The sequence below is a fragment of the Rhinopithecus bieti genome, unplaced genomic scaffold, assembly GCF_001698545.2.
Source record: "Rhinopithecus bieti isolate Rb0 unplaced genomic scaffold, ASM169854v2 scaffold_37914, whole genome shotgun sequence".
NCBI lineage: Eukaryota > Metazoa > Chordata > Mammalia > Primates > Cercopithecidae > Rhinopithecus > Rhinopithecus bieti.
Genome location: NW_016816274.1, coordinates 467,341 through 482,976, shown reverse-complemented (window position 1 = coordinate 482,976; position 15,636 = coordinate 467,341). Strand labels below are relative to the sequence as shown.

The 15,636-nt window shown below is 42.6% G+C and overlaps 1 long non-coding RNA gene across 3 annotated transcripts in view; it reads right to left on the bottom strand.

The window, feature by feature from the left end:
• Window positions 1-15,326, bottom strand: part of LOC108516962 (uncharacterized) — a 49,564-nt gene extending 34,238 nt beyond the window's left edge. For 2 of the 3 annotated variants that reach the window (XR_001881960.1, XR_001881961.1), the window contains exons 1-2: window positions 15,176-15,326; window positions 1,216-1,287 (exon numbers count right to left, since the gene is read on the bottom strand). This is a non-coding gene — a long non-coding RNA (uncharacterized LOC108516962). Of the gene's footprint in view, window positions 1-1,215; window positions 1,288-14,333; window positions 14,412-15,175 lie in introns of all 3 variants that reach the window. The other variant, XR_001881962.1, reaches the window with a different exon arrangement.
• Between the last annotated feature and the right edge of the window lie 310 nt (window positions 15,327-15,636).

Sequence of the window (15,636 nt, the reverse complement as noted above, 5' to 3'; positions counted from 1 at the left end):
CCTGACACCTGGATTTCAGACTTCTAGCCTCCAGAGCTGGAGACAATGAGTTTCTCTCATTAAGCCATCATCCAGTGTGTGGTACTTTGTTCTAGCAGTCTTAGCAAATGCATGGCTCCTTAAACCATGCATTTCCATGCGTTTATTTTGTTTAAATAATAAAACGAATCCCTCTTGTGACTTGTAGTTCTGCTCCATTTCAAAAAAACCAGAAGATTTGTTTAGAAGCTAGACATGATGAACTGGATCTTGTCCAAGGTCATAAAACCACAAAACCCTTTACAGAGCACAAAAGTCTGATTTTTCAAAGCTTGTCTCAAAAGATGGGTCACTCTTTAGTCATTTAGGCCACTGACAACTGCCCTGGACTCTTATATATATTAAGCTTATTATATGACTTATAACTGATGCTTTCACGTCATGGGAAGATCAAATCAATGCAAAGAGCGAGTATGTTTCTGGAGGGAGAGCAGCAAGGGTCTTGAGAGGAACAGCAGTGTTGACTGTGTTTTGCTACCTACTCTGGGTGCTGATTACATCTTTCTTTTGTGCAGGCAAATCCACTTGGAGCTATTTTGGGCTCAGAGTGAGCATCATTCTTTGTACACTCTGCTCCTTTCCCCATGGTTTTCTATTGATGGGGATTACTAAAGAATGAAGAACGAAATGAAAGTGGCTTTTAAAAAATTTTAAATGACTGTCACTACGTACTGTGTATTTTCAGTAACATATTCATTAATTATTTCACGTCTCCACTGGACATTTTGGAGATGTGAGCCTTGTAATACCTACATGAATGCTTCTAAGATTATGATAATTGTTCTGCTCTTTGCCTAACAACTTGCCAAGTATTGTCAGCCTCAGTGTGTCAGGTGAGGTCCACTCAAACATCAGGGCCCAAGTCAGGTAGTTCAGTGAATTTAATACCAGGAACTAGTTACAAAGGAGTTGGAATGGCTGGAAAGCCAAACTGGAGAAGAAGGGGAACCCCAGAGAGTAGTAATAGCAGGAAGCCTCTACCATCTACCTCTAGGACTGGGGAGGAGCTGAGTTAACAAAGCCCTGGACCCACTGCCAGGGAAGAAGAACCGCAATTGCAGAGGAAAAGTGGCCATTGTGAAGAAGGTGATGGTGGAGAAGTTGTCTGAATCAAAGGGGAGAGGATATGTTGGCTCCTCCTCTTATTCTACCAGTGCTCCTACTTTATCTCCTTACCTTTCATTGTCCTAATTCCTTCAGGGCATGGTTAAATGAGCCCAGGAAATGCAGTTGGCAGGAATCAGCTTCCTGTGATATAGACAGAGTAAGAGAAGGACAAAAATGAATGAATCTGAGAGCAAGCAGGCAAATGACCAGCACATTAAGCCTAGCACACAATATTTATACAGGGTTTGGGGTAGCAAAAGATGAAGGCAGATCAGAGAAGCCAGAACTAGGGGGTGGGCAAGGCCAATCAGGTATGACAGGTATTGCATACAGCAAGAGGGTCATAAACAGGAGTGGAGTCAATACAGGAGACTAGTATATAAACATCATGTATATGAGTAGAGAAGCATAAAACAGTCCCCTGGAGATCAAGGAAACAGGAAGTTATAGATTTTCAGGATAATTCAGCCATATCCAGGAAACAGAACATCAACACACACAGGGAAGTAACAAAGAGTCAATAGGCTTAGAGTGGTACAATTTATGCACATGTACGAATTCATTCCAAATAATAGGCTGAAATGTAGACATGAGAATCCAAAGAACATGTTTTCTTAGTTTTTGCCAATATCTTAGCTACGCTTTTTTTTGTTGTTGTTGTTGTTCTCCAAAGCAAGTTAACACTCACATCTGCTTGGAAATTGTATTTAGGAACAGCTGCCAGGTGCAGTGGCTCATGCCTGTAATCCCAGCACTTGGGGTGGCTGAGGCAGGAGGATCCCTTGAACCCAGGAGTTAGAGGCTTCAGTGAGCTTTAACTGCACCATTGCATTCCAGTCTGGGTGACAGAACAAAATCCTACTAAAAAAAAAAAAAAAGTCAGGCACGGTGGCTCACGCCCATAATCCCAGCACTTTGGGAGGTCAAGGCGGGTGGATCACGAGGCCAAGAGATGGAGACTATCCTGGCCAACATGGTGAAACCCCGTCTATACTAAAGATGCAAAAATTGGCTGGCCTCAAACTCCTGACCTCAGGTGATCTACCCGCCTCAGTCTCCCAAAGTGCTGGGATTATAGGTGTGAACCACCACACCTGGCCCATAACACCTTATTTAAAAATAATCTCTCTGGATCCATACAACTTGTCTGAATAAGCAAATTGAAAATTATTCCTTGTTTTAAATTAATTCAGTTTAAAAAATTTTTAATTTTTTTTGTTGCTAATCAAGCACTTTTGGTGGAATCTAAATTAGCGCGTGTAGGAGATGCCTGTTTCACTAATTATACAGGCATCTTGCAGTTATTAACGCTTGGGAGAAAGGAATGTCTTTTGCTTACTCTCTTATTCATCACAAAAATGTGAATTTTGGAAAGTAATAATGGAAGCATGTAGAATTACAGAAATACAAATGTATATAATTATCACAAAAAATGAGGCCAAAGGACTATTCAGATATAATGAGGCTGTGGTAGCTGTAATTATCTAGGAAATTAATAAAATTCATTCACCTAGAAATTATTAGTGAGTATCAAATATGTGTCAGCACTAGGCCGGGGTCTGAGAACATACAGATAAACCATAGTCTGGCTTCAGGGAGTTATATAGACTAGAGATAAAACCTAACTACAGGGGCTGGGCACGGTGGCTCACACCTATAATCTCACCACTTTGGGAGGCCGAGGCGGGTAGATCACCAGAGGCCAAGGAGTTCGAGACCAGCCTGGCCAACATGGTAAAACCCCGTCTCTACTAAAAATACAAAAATTAGCCGGGTGGTAGTGTGTGCACCTGTAATCTCAGCTACTCAGGAGGCTGAGGCAGGAGAATCTCTTGAGCCTGGGGCGGAGGTTGTGGTGAGCCGAGATCACGACACTGCATTCCAGTCTGGGTGAGAGAGTGAGACCCTGTCTCAAAAAACAAAACAAAGAAAAAAACCAAAGCTAACTACAGGGCTATGCGAGATGACTACTGGCAAGGAGCCACAGGTACAACAAAGGGGATGTGTCCCCAGGCAAAGGGTAGTCAGCAAGCCTGCAACCTCAGGGTTCCCGGATCTGAGCCTCTGGCTCTTGGCTAGCCAAATCTCAAGCCTTGGCCTCCTGCCATGGCAAGCTCTAGCCTGGTCTCCCACCTTGAGGTAACATTCATCTGTTGTACACGTAGCCATGCTTCCTGCTTACCTGTCACTTCCAGTTCTCAAGGGCACCCTTTGCAAACTAAAAGCCACCCCTTTTCACTTTTTCACATCAAATAGATCATCTAGTCCTTTGGATTACATTTCTCAGAAATACCTCTGAACATTTGCCTCCTCTCCAGCCCCACTGCCTCTGCTACAGCGCAGGCGCTCGCCATTTCTGATTTGTTCTGTCACACACTCTCTTATCAAGTCTCCCCGTCTCCCGTTTTGACATGCTGTAAAGCAATTCGCCACTGGAAAAAAGGGCTCTCTCTCTCTCTCTTTTTCTGAGACGGAGTCTCACTCTATGGCCCAGGCTGGAGTGCAATGGCATGATCTCGGCTCACTGCAACCTCTGTCTCCCACGTTCAAGTGATTCTCCTGCCTCAGCCTCCCTAAAGGCTGGGACTACAGGTGCATACCACCAAGTCCAGCTAATTTTTGTATTTTTAGTAGAGACAGGGTTTCACCGTATTGGCCAAGTTGGTCTCGAACTCCTGATCTCAGGTGATCCACCCGCCTTGGCCTCCCAAAGTGCTGGGATTCTAGGAGTGAGCCATCGTGCCTGGCCTCTCTTTCCGAAGTATTTTTCCCAAGACCCTTTGACAGTTCCTCATTTCCTACATACAGTGGTTCTCAAACTTGGACATGCTCCAGAATTACACAGGAAATTTTTCATTTTTTTAAGACGACGTCTTGCTATATTTCTCAGGTTGGTTTCAAACTCCTGACCTCGTGTGATCCTCTGGATTCAGTCTCCCAAGTAGCTGAGATTATCGGTGCATGCCACTGAGCCCAGCTCGAATTTTTTTTTTTAAAAAACACAGATTCCTGTGACTCAAAATTTCTAGAAGTGAGGTCTGAGCAATCTGTATTTTTAACAAGTTACCCAGATGGTTCTTTACTGTCAGTCTGGTTCTAGCTGAGGGAGTTTTAGAATTACAAGGCAAAGTCCAAACTTAGCACACAAAGTCATTCACATCGACTCTTCCCCTGTACACACCCTATGTCATAGCCAGAGTTGTAACCCATTTCTTAAACACCCAGGGTTCTTTTAAGTCTCTGTGTCATTGCATGTTATTTTCTCTAGAATTGCCTTTAACCTCCTTTCCACCCTGGAGAGCATTCCCTAAGCCATCTTTGAAACTTTCTCTGATCTCTAAGTTAGAGTCCTCCTCTGCTTCTCAAGCCCTGTGTTAATCACTTGTCATGGTGTACTTGAATTTTTACTTGTCTGTTTCCCTTTACTGTACTTTGACTTCAAAGGGTGGAGCTGCAAATTAGTCATCTCCTTAGAGTCTAGCCTTGTTCCTAGTTCCTAACTGGCACATAATATAAACGAATGAATGAGAGGACAAATGAATGAAGAGAATGCTAGTTATGATAAAGAACTGGCCGTGTATGAGATGACTTCTCTTTATGAACTAAATATATGCCTTTCAATAAAATACTATTAACGTGTAGCTAGCACAAGCTCATCAGCATTTGAGATGATATGGAAACCAAAATAAACAAATGCTACCACAAAAACATAATGACTGCTCTCTCCAGTGCAGGATTGACGGAATCATCAAACACTGAGATTAATGTAATGTTTGGCAGATGTCCAGTGTTTTTATTTTTCATTTGCCTTTGTGTTCATTTATGGGCTAACAATATAATAAACACACACTCACAGTACATCTTTTTTTTTCTTTTCAAAGCCCACAGTTTTTTTCATTGCATATTATTTGTTGTCATCTTTTACAGTATCCCCTTACTTAGTGTTGGTAGTATTTTTTTAAAGAAATATAAATCCCTAACCACTAAGCAAGAAATGAGACTCTTAATTGCATTAGTTTACAGTGCAATGTGAGTATAAATAGGAATTTTTTAATGGACTCTTTTTTCCTTGTTTTTGCTTGCCTTACATTCATTATCCCTCTCTGGGTAATAAACATTTATTTTTCCTTTTGTAACCACTCCTCCCCTTCTGTCCATGTGGTTCTTTAGTGGAGCTGGTGGTAGGGATGCGGTATGAGATTCAAGTTTGGCCACCTGGAGTCACAGTGTTGTGCTCCGGCAGGACACTTGATCCAAGTAAGCCAGTGAGAGTCAGTCCCAGGAGTTTTGCTTGGACCGCTGAGGAAAAGTGTACTCTGCCCTGTGGTTGATGAACCATTAGGATATAAGCCATTGTTGCCACTGTGTGAGTAAAGCTGCCTGAGAATGAAGACAACACAGTGGCAAGCAACACCGAGAGAAAGAGAGGCAGATTCTGATGAGATTTTTGAGTCTTTGCATCCCGCTATGCCTGAATCCAATTTATCCCCTGGAATTTACACTTACTTGAGCTCCACCCACTTGAAAGAAAAAAAATTCTTTTTATTCTTAGCCTGATTTGAAGTTGGCTTCTCTCATTTACTACCCAAAGTGTCTTGACCACTAGAATATTACGCCAGACTTTGTAGCATCATTGAATTTGCTATTTTCCAGAAGAGTTGAGTGAATTTTCAATGTAGCTTTTACCTTCTGTGAGTATCTAGAGACATATTTATGTAGAAGTACTCCACTAGTTTGTTGTGAGATCTTAAGTCACTTAATTTCTCTGTATCCTTGTTCCCTCATTTGCTAGACTAGGGAGCTATAATGTTCCATCTGCAAAATTATTATTTTGTGAAATATTCTGGAATATCTAACTGATCCACTGCTAGAACAACTGACTGCTATTTAAGAACAATTGGTTGCTATTTAAGGATCATAATTCTCTAGGCATAAGTGCTGTGAGGGCACAGCGTATGCATCAGGGGCTCGGGAGGTGGGGTGGAGCAGAAAGTAGGAGGAGAAAGTTTGATAAACTTCCTTTGGATAAACTGAAAACAGTCAAATAATTTATAATTTATTATATTATTAGCTTCTTCTATAATTAGGAGACTTGTTCCAAAAAGTGAGAATTGTCACAAGTTGTCAATTTCATCGAAGGATGAAAATGGATGTCTCATTAAAAAAAAGGATTCTCGGTCCAATTTCTTCTCATCACACTGGAATAAACTGCACAGTTTTAGATTGAGATGAGAAAAAAAAAAAAATCAAGGTACCATTTGTACCATTTCCTGGATTTTCTCCTAACTGGCAAGGTCACATGTTTATATATTAGACTCCCTGTTTAACACACAGCAGACAGTAACTTTTTTTTTTTTCTTTTTTGAGATGAGTCTCGCTCTGTCACCCAGGCTGGAGTGCAATGGCACAATCTCGGCTGACGGCAACCTCCGCTTCCCAAGTTCAAGCGATTCTCCTGCCCCAGCCTCTCGAGCAGCTGAGGTTACAGGCATATGCCACCACGCCCAGCTAATTTTTGTGTTTTTAGTAGAGATGGGGTTTCACCACGTTGTCCTGGCTGCTCTCGAACTCCTGACCTTGTAATCCACTGACCTCGGCCTCCCAAAGTGCTGGTCCACCTCTCCTTCTTTTCTCCCTTCTATCCTTCTCCCTTTTATTCCATTTTCTAAATATTAGACCATACTACAAATCAAAAGTCACGAACTGATAGGCTGCAGTGTAGATACAGCTGGGAAAATGTAGTGTTTGCAGAACATCCGGGAAATTCAACATGAAAAACTGGAAGATCTCAATCCACATGGCCATATGGTAATAATATTATTAATGTTGCAGGGGCTTTCCAATATGTCCTCTGCATCCCTACTATTTATATTGTCACTCATCCACCTTTCTGTATTACTGGCCTATCACCTATACACGTTTGAGTTTATATTCTTCTGGCATTACTGAGCAACTTACTTTTTATATTTAACATTATACCATGGTATTATCAATTAGTATTCGATTCAGTTGCATATAACCAAAAATGCCAAATTATAATGGCTTAAACACTAAGGGTTTATTTTTCTGTCATATAAAACAAGTCTGGAGGTGGGTAGTCCAGGGCTAATAGGACACTCCAGTGTCACAAGGTACCTGGGCTCCTTCTAGTTATCTTTTATAGGACATGGCTTCCAATTTCAAGGTCAGTTTGTCATCCATAATGGCCAAAGAGCTGTAGTTACCTTGCCTGTTTCAGGCAGGAAGAAGGGTGCAGGGCAAGAAACAAAATGGTGCCCCTCCTAATTGAGTCAGCCTTCTTTAAAGATGTTTGCCAGGTGTTCCACCCAGCTTTTTTTTTTTTTTTTTGAGAGACAGGGTCTTGCTCTTGTCACCCAGCCTGGAGTACAATGGCATGATCATGGCTCGCTGAGGCCTCAATCTCCTGGGCTCAAGCGATCCTTCCATCTCTGCCTCCCAAGTAGCTGGAACCACAGGCACACACCACCATACCCAGCTAATCCTTTCATTTTGTGTAGAGACAAGGTCTCACTATGTTCTCCAGGCTGGTCTACAGTTTCCAACTCCTGAGTGCAAGTGATCCTCCTGCCTTGGCCTCCCAAAGTGCTGGGATTATAGGTATGAGCCACTGTGCCTGGCCCAGCTACTTCTACTTATATCTCATTGGTCATAACTTGATCACACAGTCACATCCAGCTACAATGGAGATTGAGAAATGTAATCTTTTGGCTGAGTACACGGCATCTGAAAAAAATCCAGGTGTTGTTACTAAGGAAGAAGGAGTAAGTGTCAATCTCTGCTCCATATCTCTCTAGGTTAATACAGACAGATGGAAGAGATTGCTGGTTGCCCCTCAAGATCCAGCCTTGCCTTCTGGGATAAGAAAGCCCCTGAGATTTAGCTGGCCATAGTGGCACTGGGAACAAACAATATATTTCCAAATACTCTGATTTAAAAATCTTTCATAATCACGATCTCTCCAACATCAGTATTTGCATATCTTTAGAATTCAACAAAATGAAATTCCTAAGTCTAATATATGTGAATGTTTAAGTTTTAGTAGACACTGCTAGATAACTTTCCAGAAGGGTGTGGCAATTCACATCTCCACCAGTGATCAGCATGTTCATTTTCCATACAGCTCTCGATATTTTTTCTATTTTAAAATATTCTCTTCTAATCTATAATTTAAAAATGTATCTTAGTTAGTGGGAATTTAATTGTTCACGTAACCAAATCTTCCCATTAATGGCTATGGGTTTCTTCTTTTACTTAAGAAAGTCCTCCCCACCTTGAGATTATGTAAACATTTTTTTCTAAATTCCCTTCTAATTTCTTATAATTTACAGTTTTATTTTTGTTATTTGATTCATTTATTCTCTCAACAGATATATATTGAGCATTTATTACATGCCAGGCTCTCTTCAAACTCCAGTGGGAGTATTTTCTAGCTGGGAGAGACAACCCTAGTTGATAAGAAACAAACAAACCAATAAGTAAATAAAACATTTCCCCCAGAGAATTAACACTTGGTGACGGGGGAGACAGTGAGACAGGCTACTATACATTGGGTGGTCAGGAAAGGCTTCTCTGAGGAGGCAAGTGATTCTGGATTAACTGATGACTGGTGGAGAAGTGCGGGGAGTGGACGCAGGTGGGAATAGCCTGGTGGGTGTGAACAGCAACAAGAAGGTTAACGCAGCTTAATGGAACAGGGGTGAAGATGAGACAAGCTGAACACTGAGGTGGGCACCAGAACATGGGGGGCTTTGTAGGTCCCAAAAAAGGGGCATGGATTTTATTGGATACTGGAGATTTGTCATCCATTTTTATATATAACAGGAAGTGTATATGTTTGCACAAGTGTGTGTGTGGGGGGGGGAGGGGGACAAGGGAGACAGGGCATAACTTTTCTTTCAAATTAAGAGTCAAAATTGAAACTATTCATTCTTTACAGGCAGTGAGGGGATTAGGATTCTATCCCACAGAATCTCACCTCATTTCAAATGTTGTACAGACATTATCGCTCTATGAAATATATTTTCAGGCTGGGTGTGGTGGCTCACGTTTGTAATCTCAGCACTTTGGGAAGACGAGGCGGGTGGATCATTTGAGGTCAGGAGTTCGGGATCAGCCTGGCCAACATGGTGAAACCCCGTCTCCACTAAAAATACAAAAATTAGCCAGGCGTGGTGGTACATGTCTGTAATCCTAGCTACTTGGGAGGCTGAGACAGGAGAATTGCTTGAACCCGGGAGGCGGAGGTTGCAATGAGTCTAGATCATGCCACTGCACTCCAGCCTGAGCGACAGAGCAAGACTCCGTCTAAAAAAAAAATATATATATATATATATATGTATGTATACATACATATACATATATATATTTTTTCAATGAAATCAAGCATATAATGACTATTTTTATCCCAGCGTCTTGGCTTGTTCAGACTGCTATAAGAAAGTATCCCTAGTGGAGCATCCCCAATCTGAAAATCCAAAATCCAAACTGTCTCAAAATCTGAAATCTTCTGAGCACTGACATGACACCACAAATGGAAAATGCTACACGTAAATACTTATATACAAATTTTGTTTCATACACACATTAAAAATACTGTATAAAATTACCTTCAGGCTATGTGTATAAGGCATATATGAAATATAAATGAATTTTGTGTTTATGCTTGGGTCTTACCCCCAAGATGTTTCATTTTGTATATGTGCATATTCCCAAATCTGAAAAAATCCAAAATCTTAAATATTTGTAGTCCCAAGCATTTTGGATAAGGGACATTCAATCCCTTATACAAAAACAATTTATTTATAAATAATAAAATTTAGGTTTTGTAAAAACCAGAAATTTGGCCGGGTGGTTCACACTCGTAATCCCAGCACTTTGGGAGGCCAATGCGGGTGGATCACTTGAGCTCAGGAGTTTGAGACCAGCCTAGTCAACATGGTGAAACCGCATCTCTACCAAAATTACAAAAATTAGCAGGCCTTCACGGCGTGCGTCTGTTGTCCCAGCCACTCCGGAGGCTGAGGCAGGAGAATTGCTTGCACCCGGGAGGCAGAGGTTGTAGTGAGCCAAGATTGAGCCACTGCACTCCAGCCTGGGCGACAGAGCGAGACTCCAGTTCAAACAAACACACACAGTAGAAATTTATTTCTCATAGCTCTGCAAGCTGAGATGTCCAAGATCAAGATGTGAGCAGATGCACCTTTGGAAAGGGCTGCTTTCCAGTTCATAGATGGCTGTCTTCTTTTGTCCTCACATGGTGGAAAGGATAAGGCAGTTCTTTGGGGTCTCTTTTAAAAGGGAACTAATCCTATTCATGAGGGGTCAGCTCTCATGACCTAATCACTTCTCAAAGGCCCCACTTCCTAATACCATCACCCTGGGGGTTAGAATTTCAACATATGAATTGGTGGGGGGATGAGAGAACACAGACATTCAGTCTATAGTCAGGCCAGGGATGTGGCCACTGAATAAAATATTCTAGAACTGCATTTTAAAACCAGGGTAGAGGCAGTTTATAAGTCAAGTAAGAAAACCAGTTTTACTTACAGTCACATAAAACTTCTGATAAAACACAACCCTAGTTGATAAGCCATTTATTTACTGGACTTGGCTCTGAAGAAATGACTTTTGGCCAATCCTGAAAATGAAATCTACCCACAAAGGGCAAGATCTGCCACCAGTGAAGACATTTAAAACAATGTGCTGTAGGTTTTGAAGGCAAGTCTAGAGAAGAGCTTCTAAAAATATTTTGCACAATGGTAGCATCAAAAGTGTAGGCACACGGGCCCCAAGACAACATCTGGGAAGAGGACAAGCTTTTGTGTGTTTCATTTTGTATGTTTAAGTAATAAGTCAGTCATGACTTCATAACTAAACCATTTTCCTCTTGATCTGTCCATAATAAAATCACTCTGTAATTTACAATAAGCTTCTTACAAAATTCAAGCTTTACGACAACCCTATAGGTTAAATATTCCGGTCAATGTTATAGATGAAGAAACAGAGTAAGTCAAAGAGTTCATACTCAATTCAAGTCTTTTGATTATAAAATCGGTGCTCTCCCTACACAGTTAAGTTAGTTGCTAAGATCAGTCCCTCCCCTCTGACCACTAGGCTGCATGGGGTACCTTGACCACTTATCTGCTCTGAATTGATGCTCTCTGTGAATCTGGTTCATCTGCCAATTTGCAAAGTCATCCCTGTAGTAGGCACCTAAGTTGATTTTTAAAATACTATTCTTCATCTTAAAATAATGGAAATTGAGTGGCATGAATTTCCTGGACACTTTTTAAGATCCAAAGGCAATTTGCTAATTTGTCATTACAATTAAAGAGCCCCCAAAAGGCGTAAGAACTGGATTTTGGTTTGGACTCTGTTCCTTAGTTTCTTTAAGATTTTGGAGTCCGGGAGTGGTGGCTCACGCCTGTAATCCCAGCACTTTGGGAGGCCGAGACGGGCAGATCACAGGGTCAGGAAATCAAGACCATCCTGGCTAACAAGGTGAAACCCCGTCTCTACGAAAAATACACAGACACACACACACACACACACACACACACACACACACACACACACACACAAGCCGGGCGTGGTGGCAGGCGCCTGTAGTCCCAGTTACTCAGGAGGCTGAGGCAGGAGAATGGCATGAACCCAGGAGGTGGAGCTTGCAGTGAGCCGAGATCACACCACTGCACTCCAGCCTGGGCAACAGAGCAAGACTCCATCTCAAGAAAAAAAAAAAAAAAAAGATATTGGGAAAAATCACTTAAACTCTATGGGATTCTGTACCACTTAGGCTTCTCAAATTTGATACAAGTAACGGGAACTTGCTATGGCTTGCTTGAGCCACAGGAGAAAGATACTGCAAGACTCACAAATGCTTGAAAGGTTGGGAACAGGTTTGGAAATGGATAAGAACCAAGCACCAGGCTGACCTGAACTGAAAGGAAACTGAGGTGCTATTAGGAAGAAATATGAAATGAAGGATGAAATGTGTCTGACATCCTTTGCTTCTGTGTTTGGAGATGAGTAAGTAGGGAGGAGGTGCATATGCAAACGGGGTGGTCAGAAATGCTTTGGCCGGATGTGTATCTGAAGCCTATGTGCAGCTGAGGAAGGCTGGGCCACCACAGTAGCAGAGAGGCTGGCCAATTTGGCATGCAGCAAACAGGAAGTAGAAGGGATCTTAAGCAAGCAAAGTGGGTAGACAAGATTATGAAGAATAAGCACCAATGACATTTCCAACAAGCATTGAAAGCTTCCAAATGCTTCTAACAGTTACTGCCTTTACAAACACAGGACAGTCTTGGCTATGTGAGACTGTGACCGTCTCCTCATGCCTATGAAATGACAGATAGTACTTAGCACTGACATAAGCTTCATATTTGAAGGCAACGAACTTCTGAACCACATGTAGCTTCTGAAATCAAAAGATGCAAACTGGCAGCCACAGGTCAGATATGACATGCAGAAAAAAATTAGTTACTGTCTTAGTCTAGTTTGTGCTGCTTACAGAATATCAGAGACTGGGCAATTTATAAAGAACAGAAATTATTTTTCATAGTTTTAGAGGCTGGGAAGTCCAAGATCAGAGGGCCATCATCTGGTGAAGGCATCCCTGCTGTGTCAAAACACCGTGGAAGGCATCACATGGGCAAGAGAGAGGTTAGGGGGGCAAACTCCTTTTTATCGGGCACCCAGTCCTGTGATCCATTTATGAAGACAGTGTCCTCCTGGCCTAATTACTTCTTAAAGCTCCCACCTCTCAGCACTGTTGCATTGGAGATTGTATCTGCTACACATGAACTTTGGGGGAACACATTCAAACCGTTACAGTAACCAAAGACAAAATGCAGATTTCAGACTTCTCTTGGGAAAAAAAAAAAAAAAAGGCTCTGGCAATACCAGGGCTGTATTTTCACATGGCAACAGTTGTCTGCTGCCTTCTGTTGGGTTGTGGGCTCTTCACATTGCCATCCCTCCTTATGGCCCCCTTCACTCATAACAGTACCTGCCTAGACCTTGAAGCACTAGTTTCCAACCCTGCTTGAGTTAACGACTTCCATGACAACTGTGCAAGGCGAGAGTGTGGGCAGCCATCTTGAGGGTTACTGGCATGGGCTGCCCAAGTGACTGAGGGTATTAATCTCTGCTCTTGGAACTTCTTTAGTAGGATTTCTTCATTCCTGACTTACTACTTGTAACTGCTGGAAACAATCATTTATTCTACCCCTACTAAGCCACATCTGTCTTTTCTGTCAGAGCCAATCTTCAAGCATATGCTTTCTCAAAGGACTTTAATTACCAGATAGTAGAAGTGGGAGCAAAGAATCCCCATCTAGCGTCTTCTAAAATGTAGTGGAGAAACCAACGACAACAAATCTGAGAAAACCAGTTGTTTGACTTCTTTGAAAACAACCTCTAAGAAAAGCCTTCTCTCGTGAATAGCTGTAGACATGCTGGACACTAATTAATGATGATGCCCTTTGGTGAGTCTCCTCTGCACATACCTGATTCCATCTGGATGCTGACCCTCACATACTTCTATCCCTGAACTCTGGAACACAACATAATCATACAATGTATGATTTAATCTGGACTCTGCTGGAGCCATTCTCTACAAAGCAGCCACAACTTCTTCTTGCCTAAATCCTGTCAAGTTGCTTAATTTTTATTTTTAAACACTTACCATAAATACATTTTATCAAGCTGCTTTTAAGATAAACTTTAAAATGCTTAGCGCAGTCTACAAATTCTTGCACTGTTGGACTCTTCCTTCTCTCTCAGGCTTCATCTCCCATTGCATCTTCTCTGACTCTTTCGTTTTGACCATATGGATTTTCTTTCAACTTGTGGAAGATGCCAAGCTTGTTCCTGCCTCAGGTCCTTGATACTTGCTGTTCACTCTTCTGGGAGACTCTTCCCCCCATCTCAGCTTTTAAATACAAGCTGGTCAGACTCCTTCCCTGCCTTCCACCTTCCTCTCATTCTCCCATCCCTCGCCCTCATTTCTGAGTCCTCCGCTCTCTTCTTTCTACTGCTCTTAACACAATGTCTGTTTTCCGTTAATCTGCAAACTCTACAAGAGACCTTAACTATTTTGTCCCACCGAATTACTCAGAGTCAGCACAGTCCCTGCCATAACAGAGTAGGTAAGCAATACTTACCTGTCAAGTGAATAAATGAAACACCCGATTCCATCCCCCAGGCCAGCTTGATCTCACGGACTGAATAAGACATCCTTCCTTTTAAAGAATATTTTTATTTTAGCTTCACACTAGCAAACTCAGAATGGTTTATTGTAAGATAAGCCTGGTAGAGAGGAAAGTTATTAACCTTCTAGGGTCCTAAAGTGGAACTAGGAACTGATTAGATACGCAAATTCTCAGGCATTATTTCAGACAGCCCAGTCAGAGAATTCTGGGGGTGTGGCCCAGCAATCTGTTTTAATAAACCTTTCAGGTGACTCTGACACACACTAAAGTTTGAAAGGTTTAAGGTTTTCCAGTTTTCTTTTCTGTTTTTGGAGGGATGGTGGGGGGGGGGGTCTCCCTATGTTGCCCAGGCTGATCTCGAACTCCTAGCCTCAAGCTATCCTATCCTCCCACCTCGGCCTTCCAAAGCGTTGAAATTACAGGCCTGACCCACTGCTGCCCGCCTCCGTTTTTAACTTAAAAAAAATTTTTTTGGGGGGGCTGAATACTTTCTATTATCCTGCTAATAGAATCTTACTACTCCTGAGAGTAATCTTTGTCAAAATCCAAAAGCCTTGAATAAAGGCTATTTGTATGGTTTTGCAGAATATATTCCTGGGCGGTTTGCCTTCCTCAGGAGCACAGGGCGGCCTTGGGAAGTGGGGGCTGGGGGGGCAGGGCGTGGGGGATTGGGGGGCAGGGCGGCTACATTCTGAAGTCCTGTAACAACGCACAAGTACAACTGAGTAAAACTCGGAACAAAGGCATCAGGGCCACAGTGCAAGCCTTTGTTCATCCGTTCCCCGACTGCTCACCCTGTGTGATATCGCTCTTTTCCACCCAGAAAAGCAGCCACCCAAGTTTTAAGAATGGATGCATGCCGCGGACGTTTTCGATTAGGCCGTTTTCTCCCAGGCGCTGGAGGATATTCGTGGCTGCAGGAGGCGCTTCCACTCTTTCCTCAACCTGGCAAAGAAGTAACTGAACCTAACCCAAGGGCTACCACCGAAAAGCCCCTTCCAGCTTCAGAAGCAGAACTAGAAGCTCGGCTAGACTACTCCGTCTCGACCCTCCTGGAAAACCCGCAGTGGATTTCACTAACTTCAGGATCGGAGCCCCAGCAGGCGAACGGACCTTATTGCGCATGCTCGCTAGCCCCTCCCGCTCGGAGCGGAAGGGGGAGTGCTCGGGGCCTGGGCCTGGCCTGGCCGGGGCGTCGGCACCGGCGGCCATCTTGGCTTCCCGGGGAAAGGCGGCGTGAGGGGAAGAAGTTGTA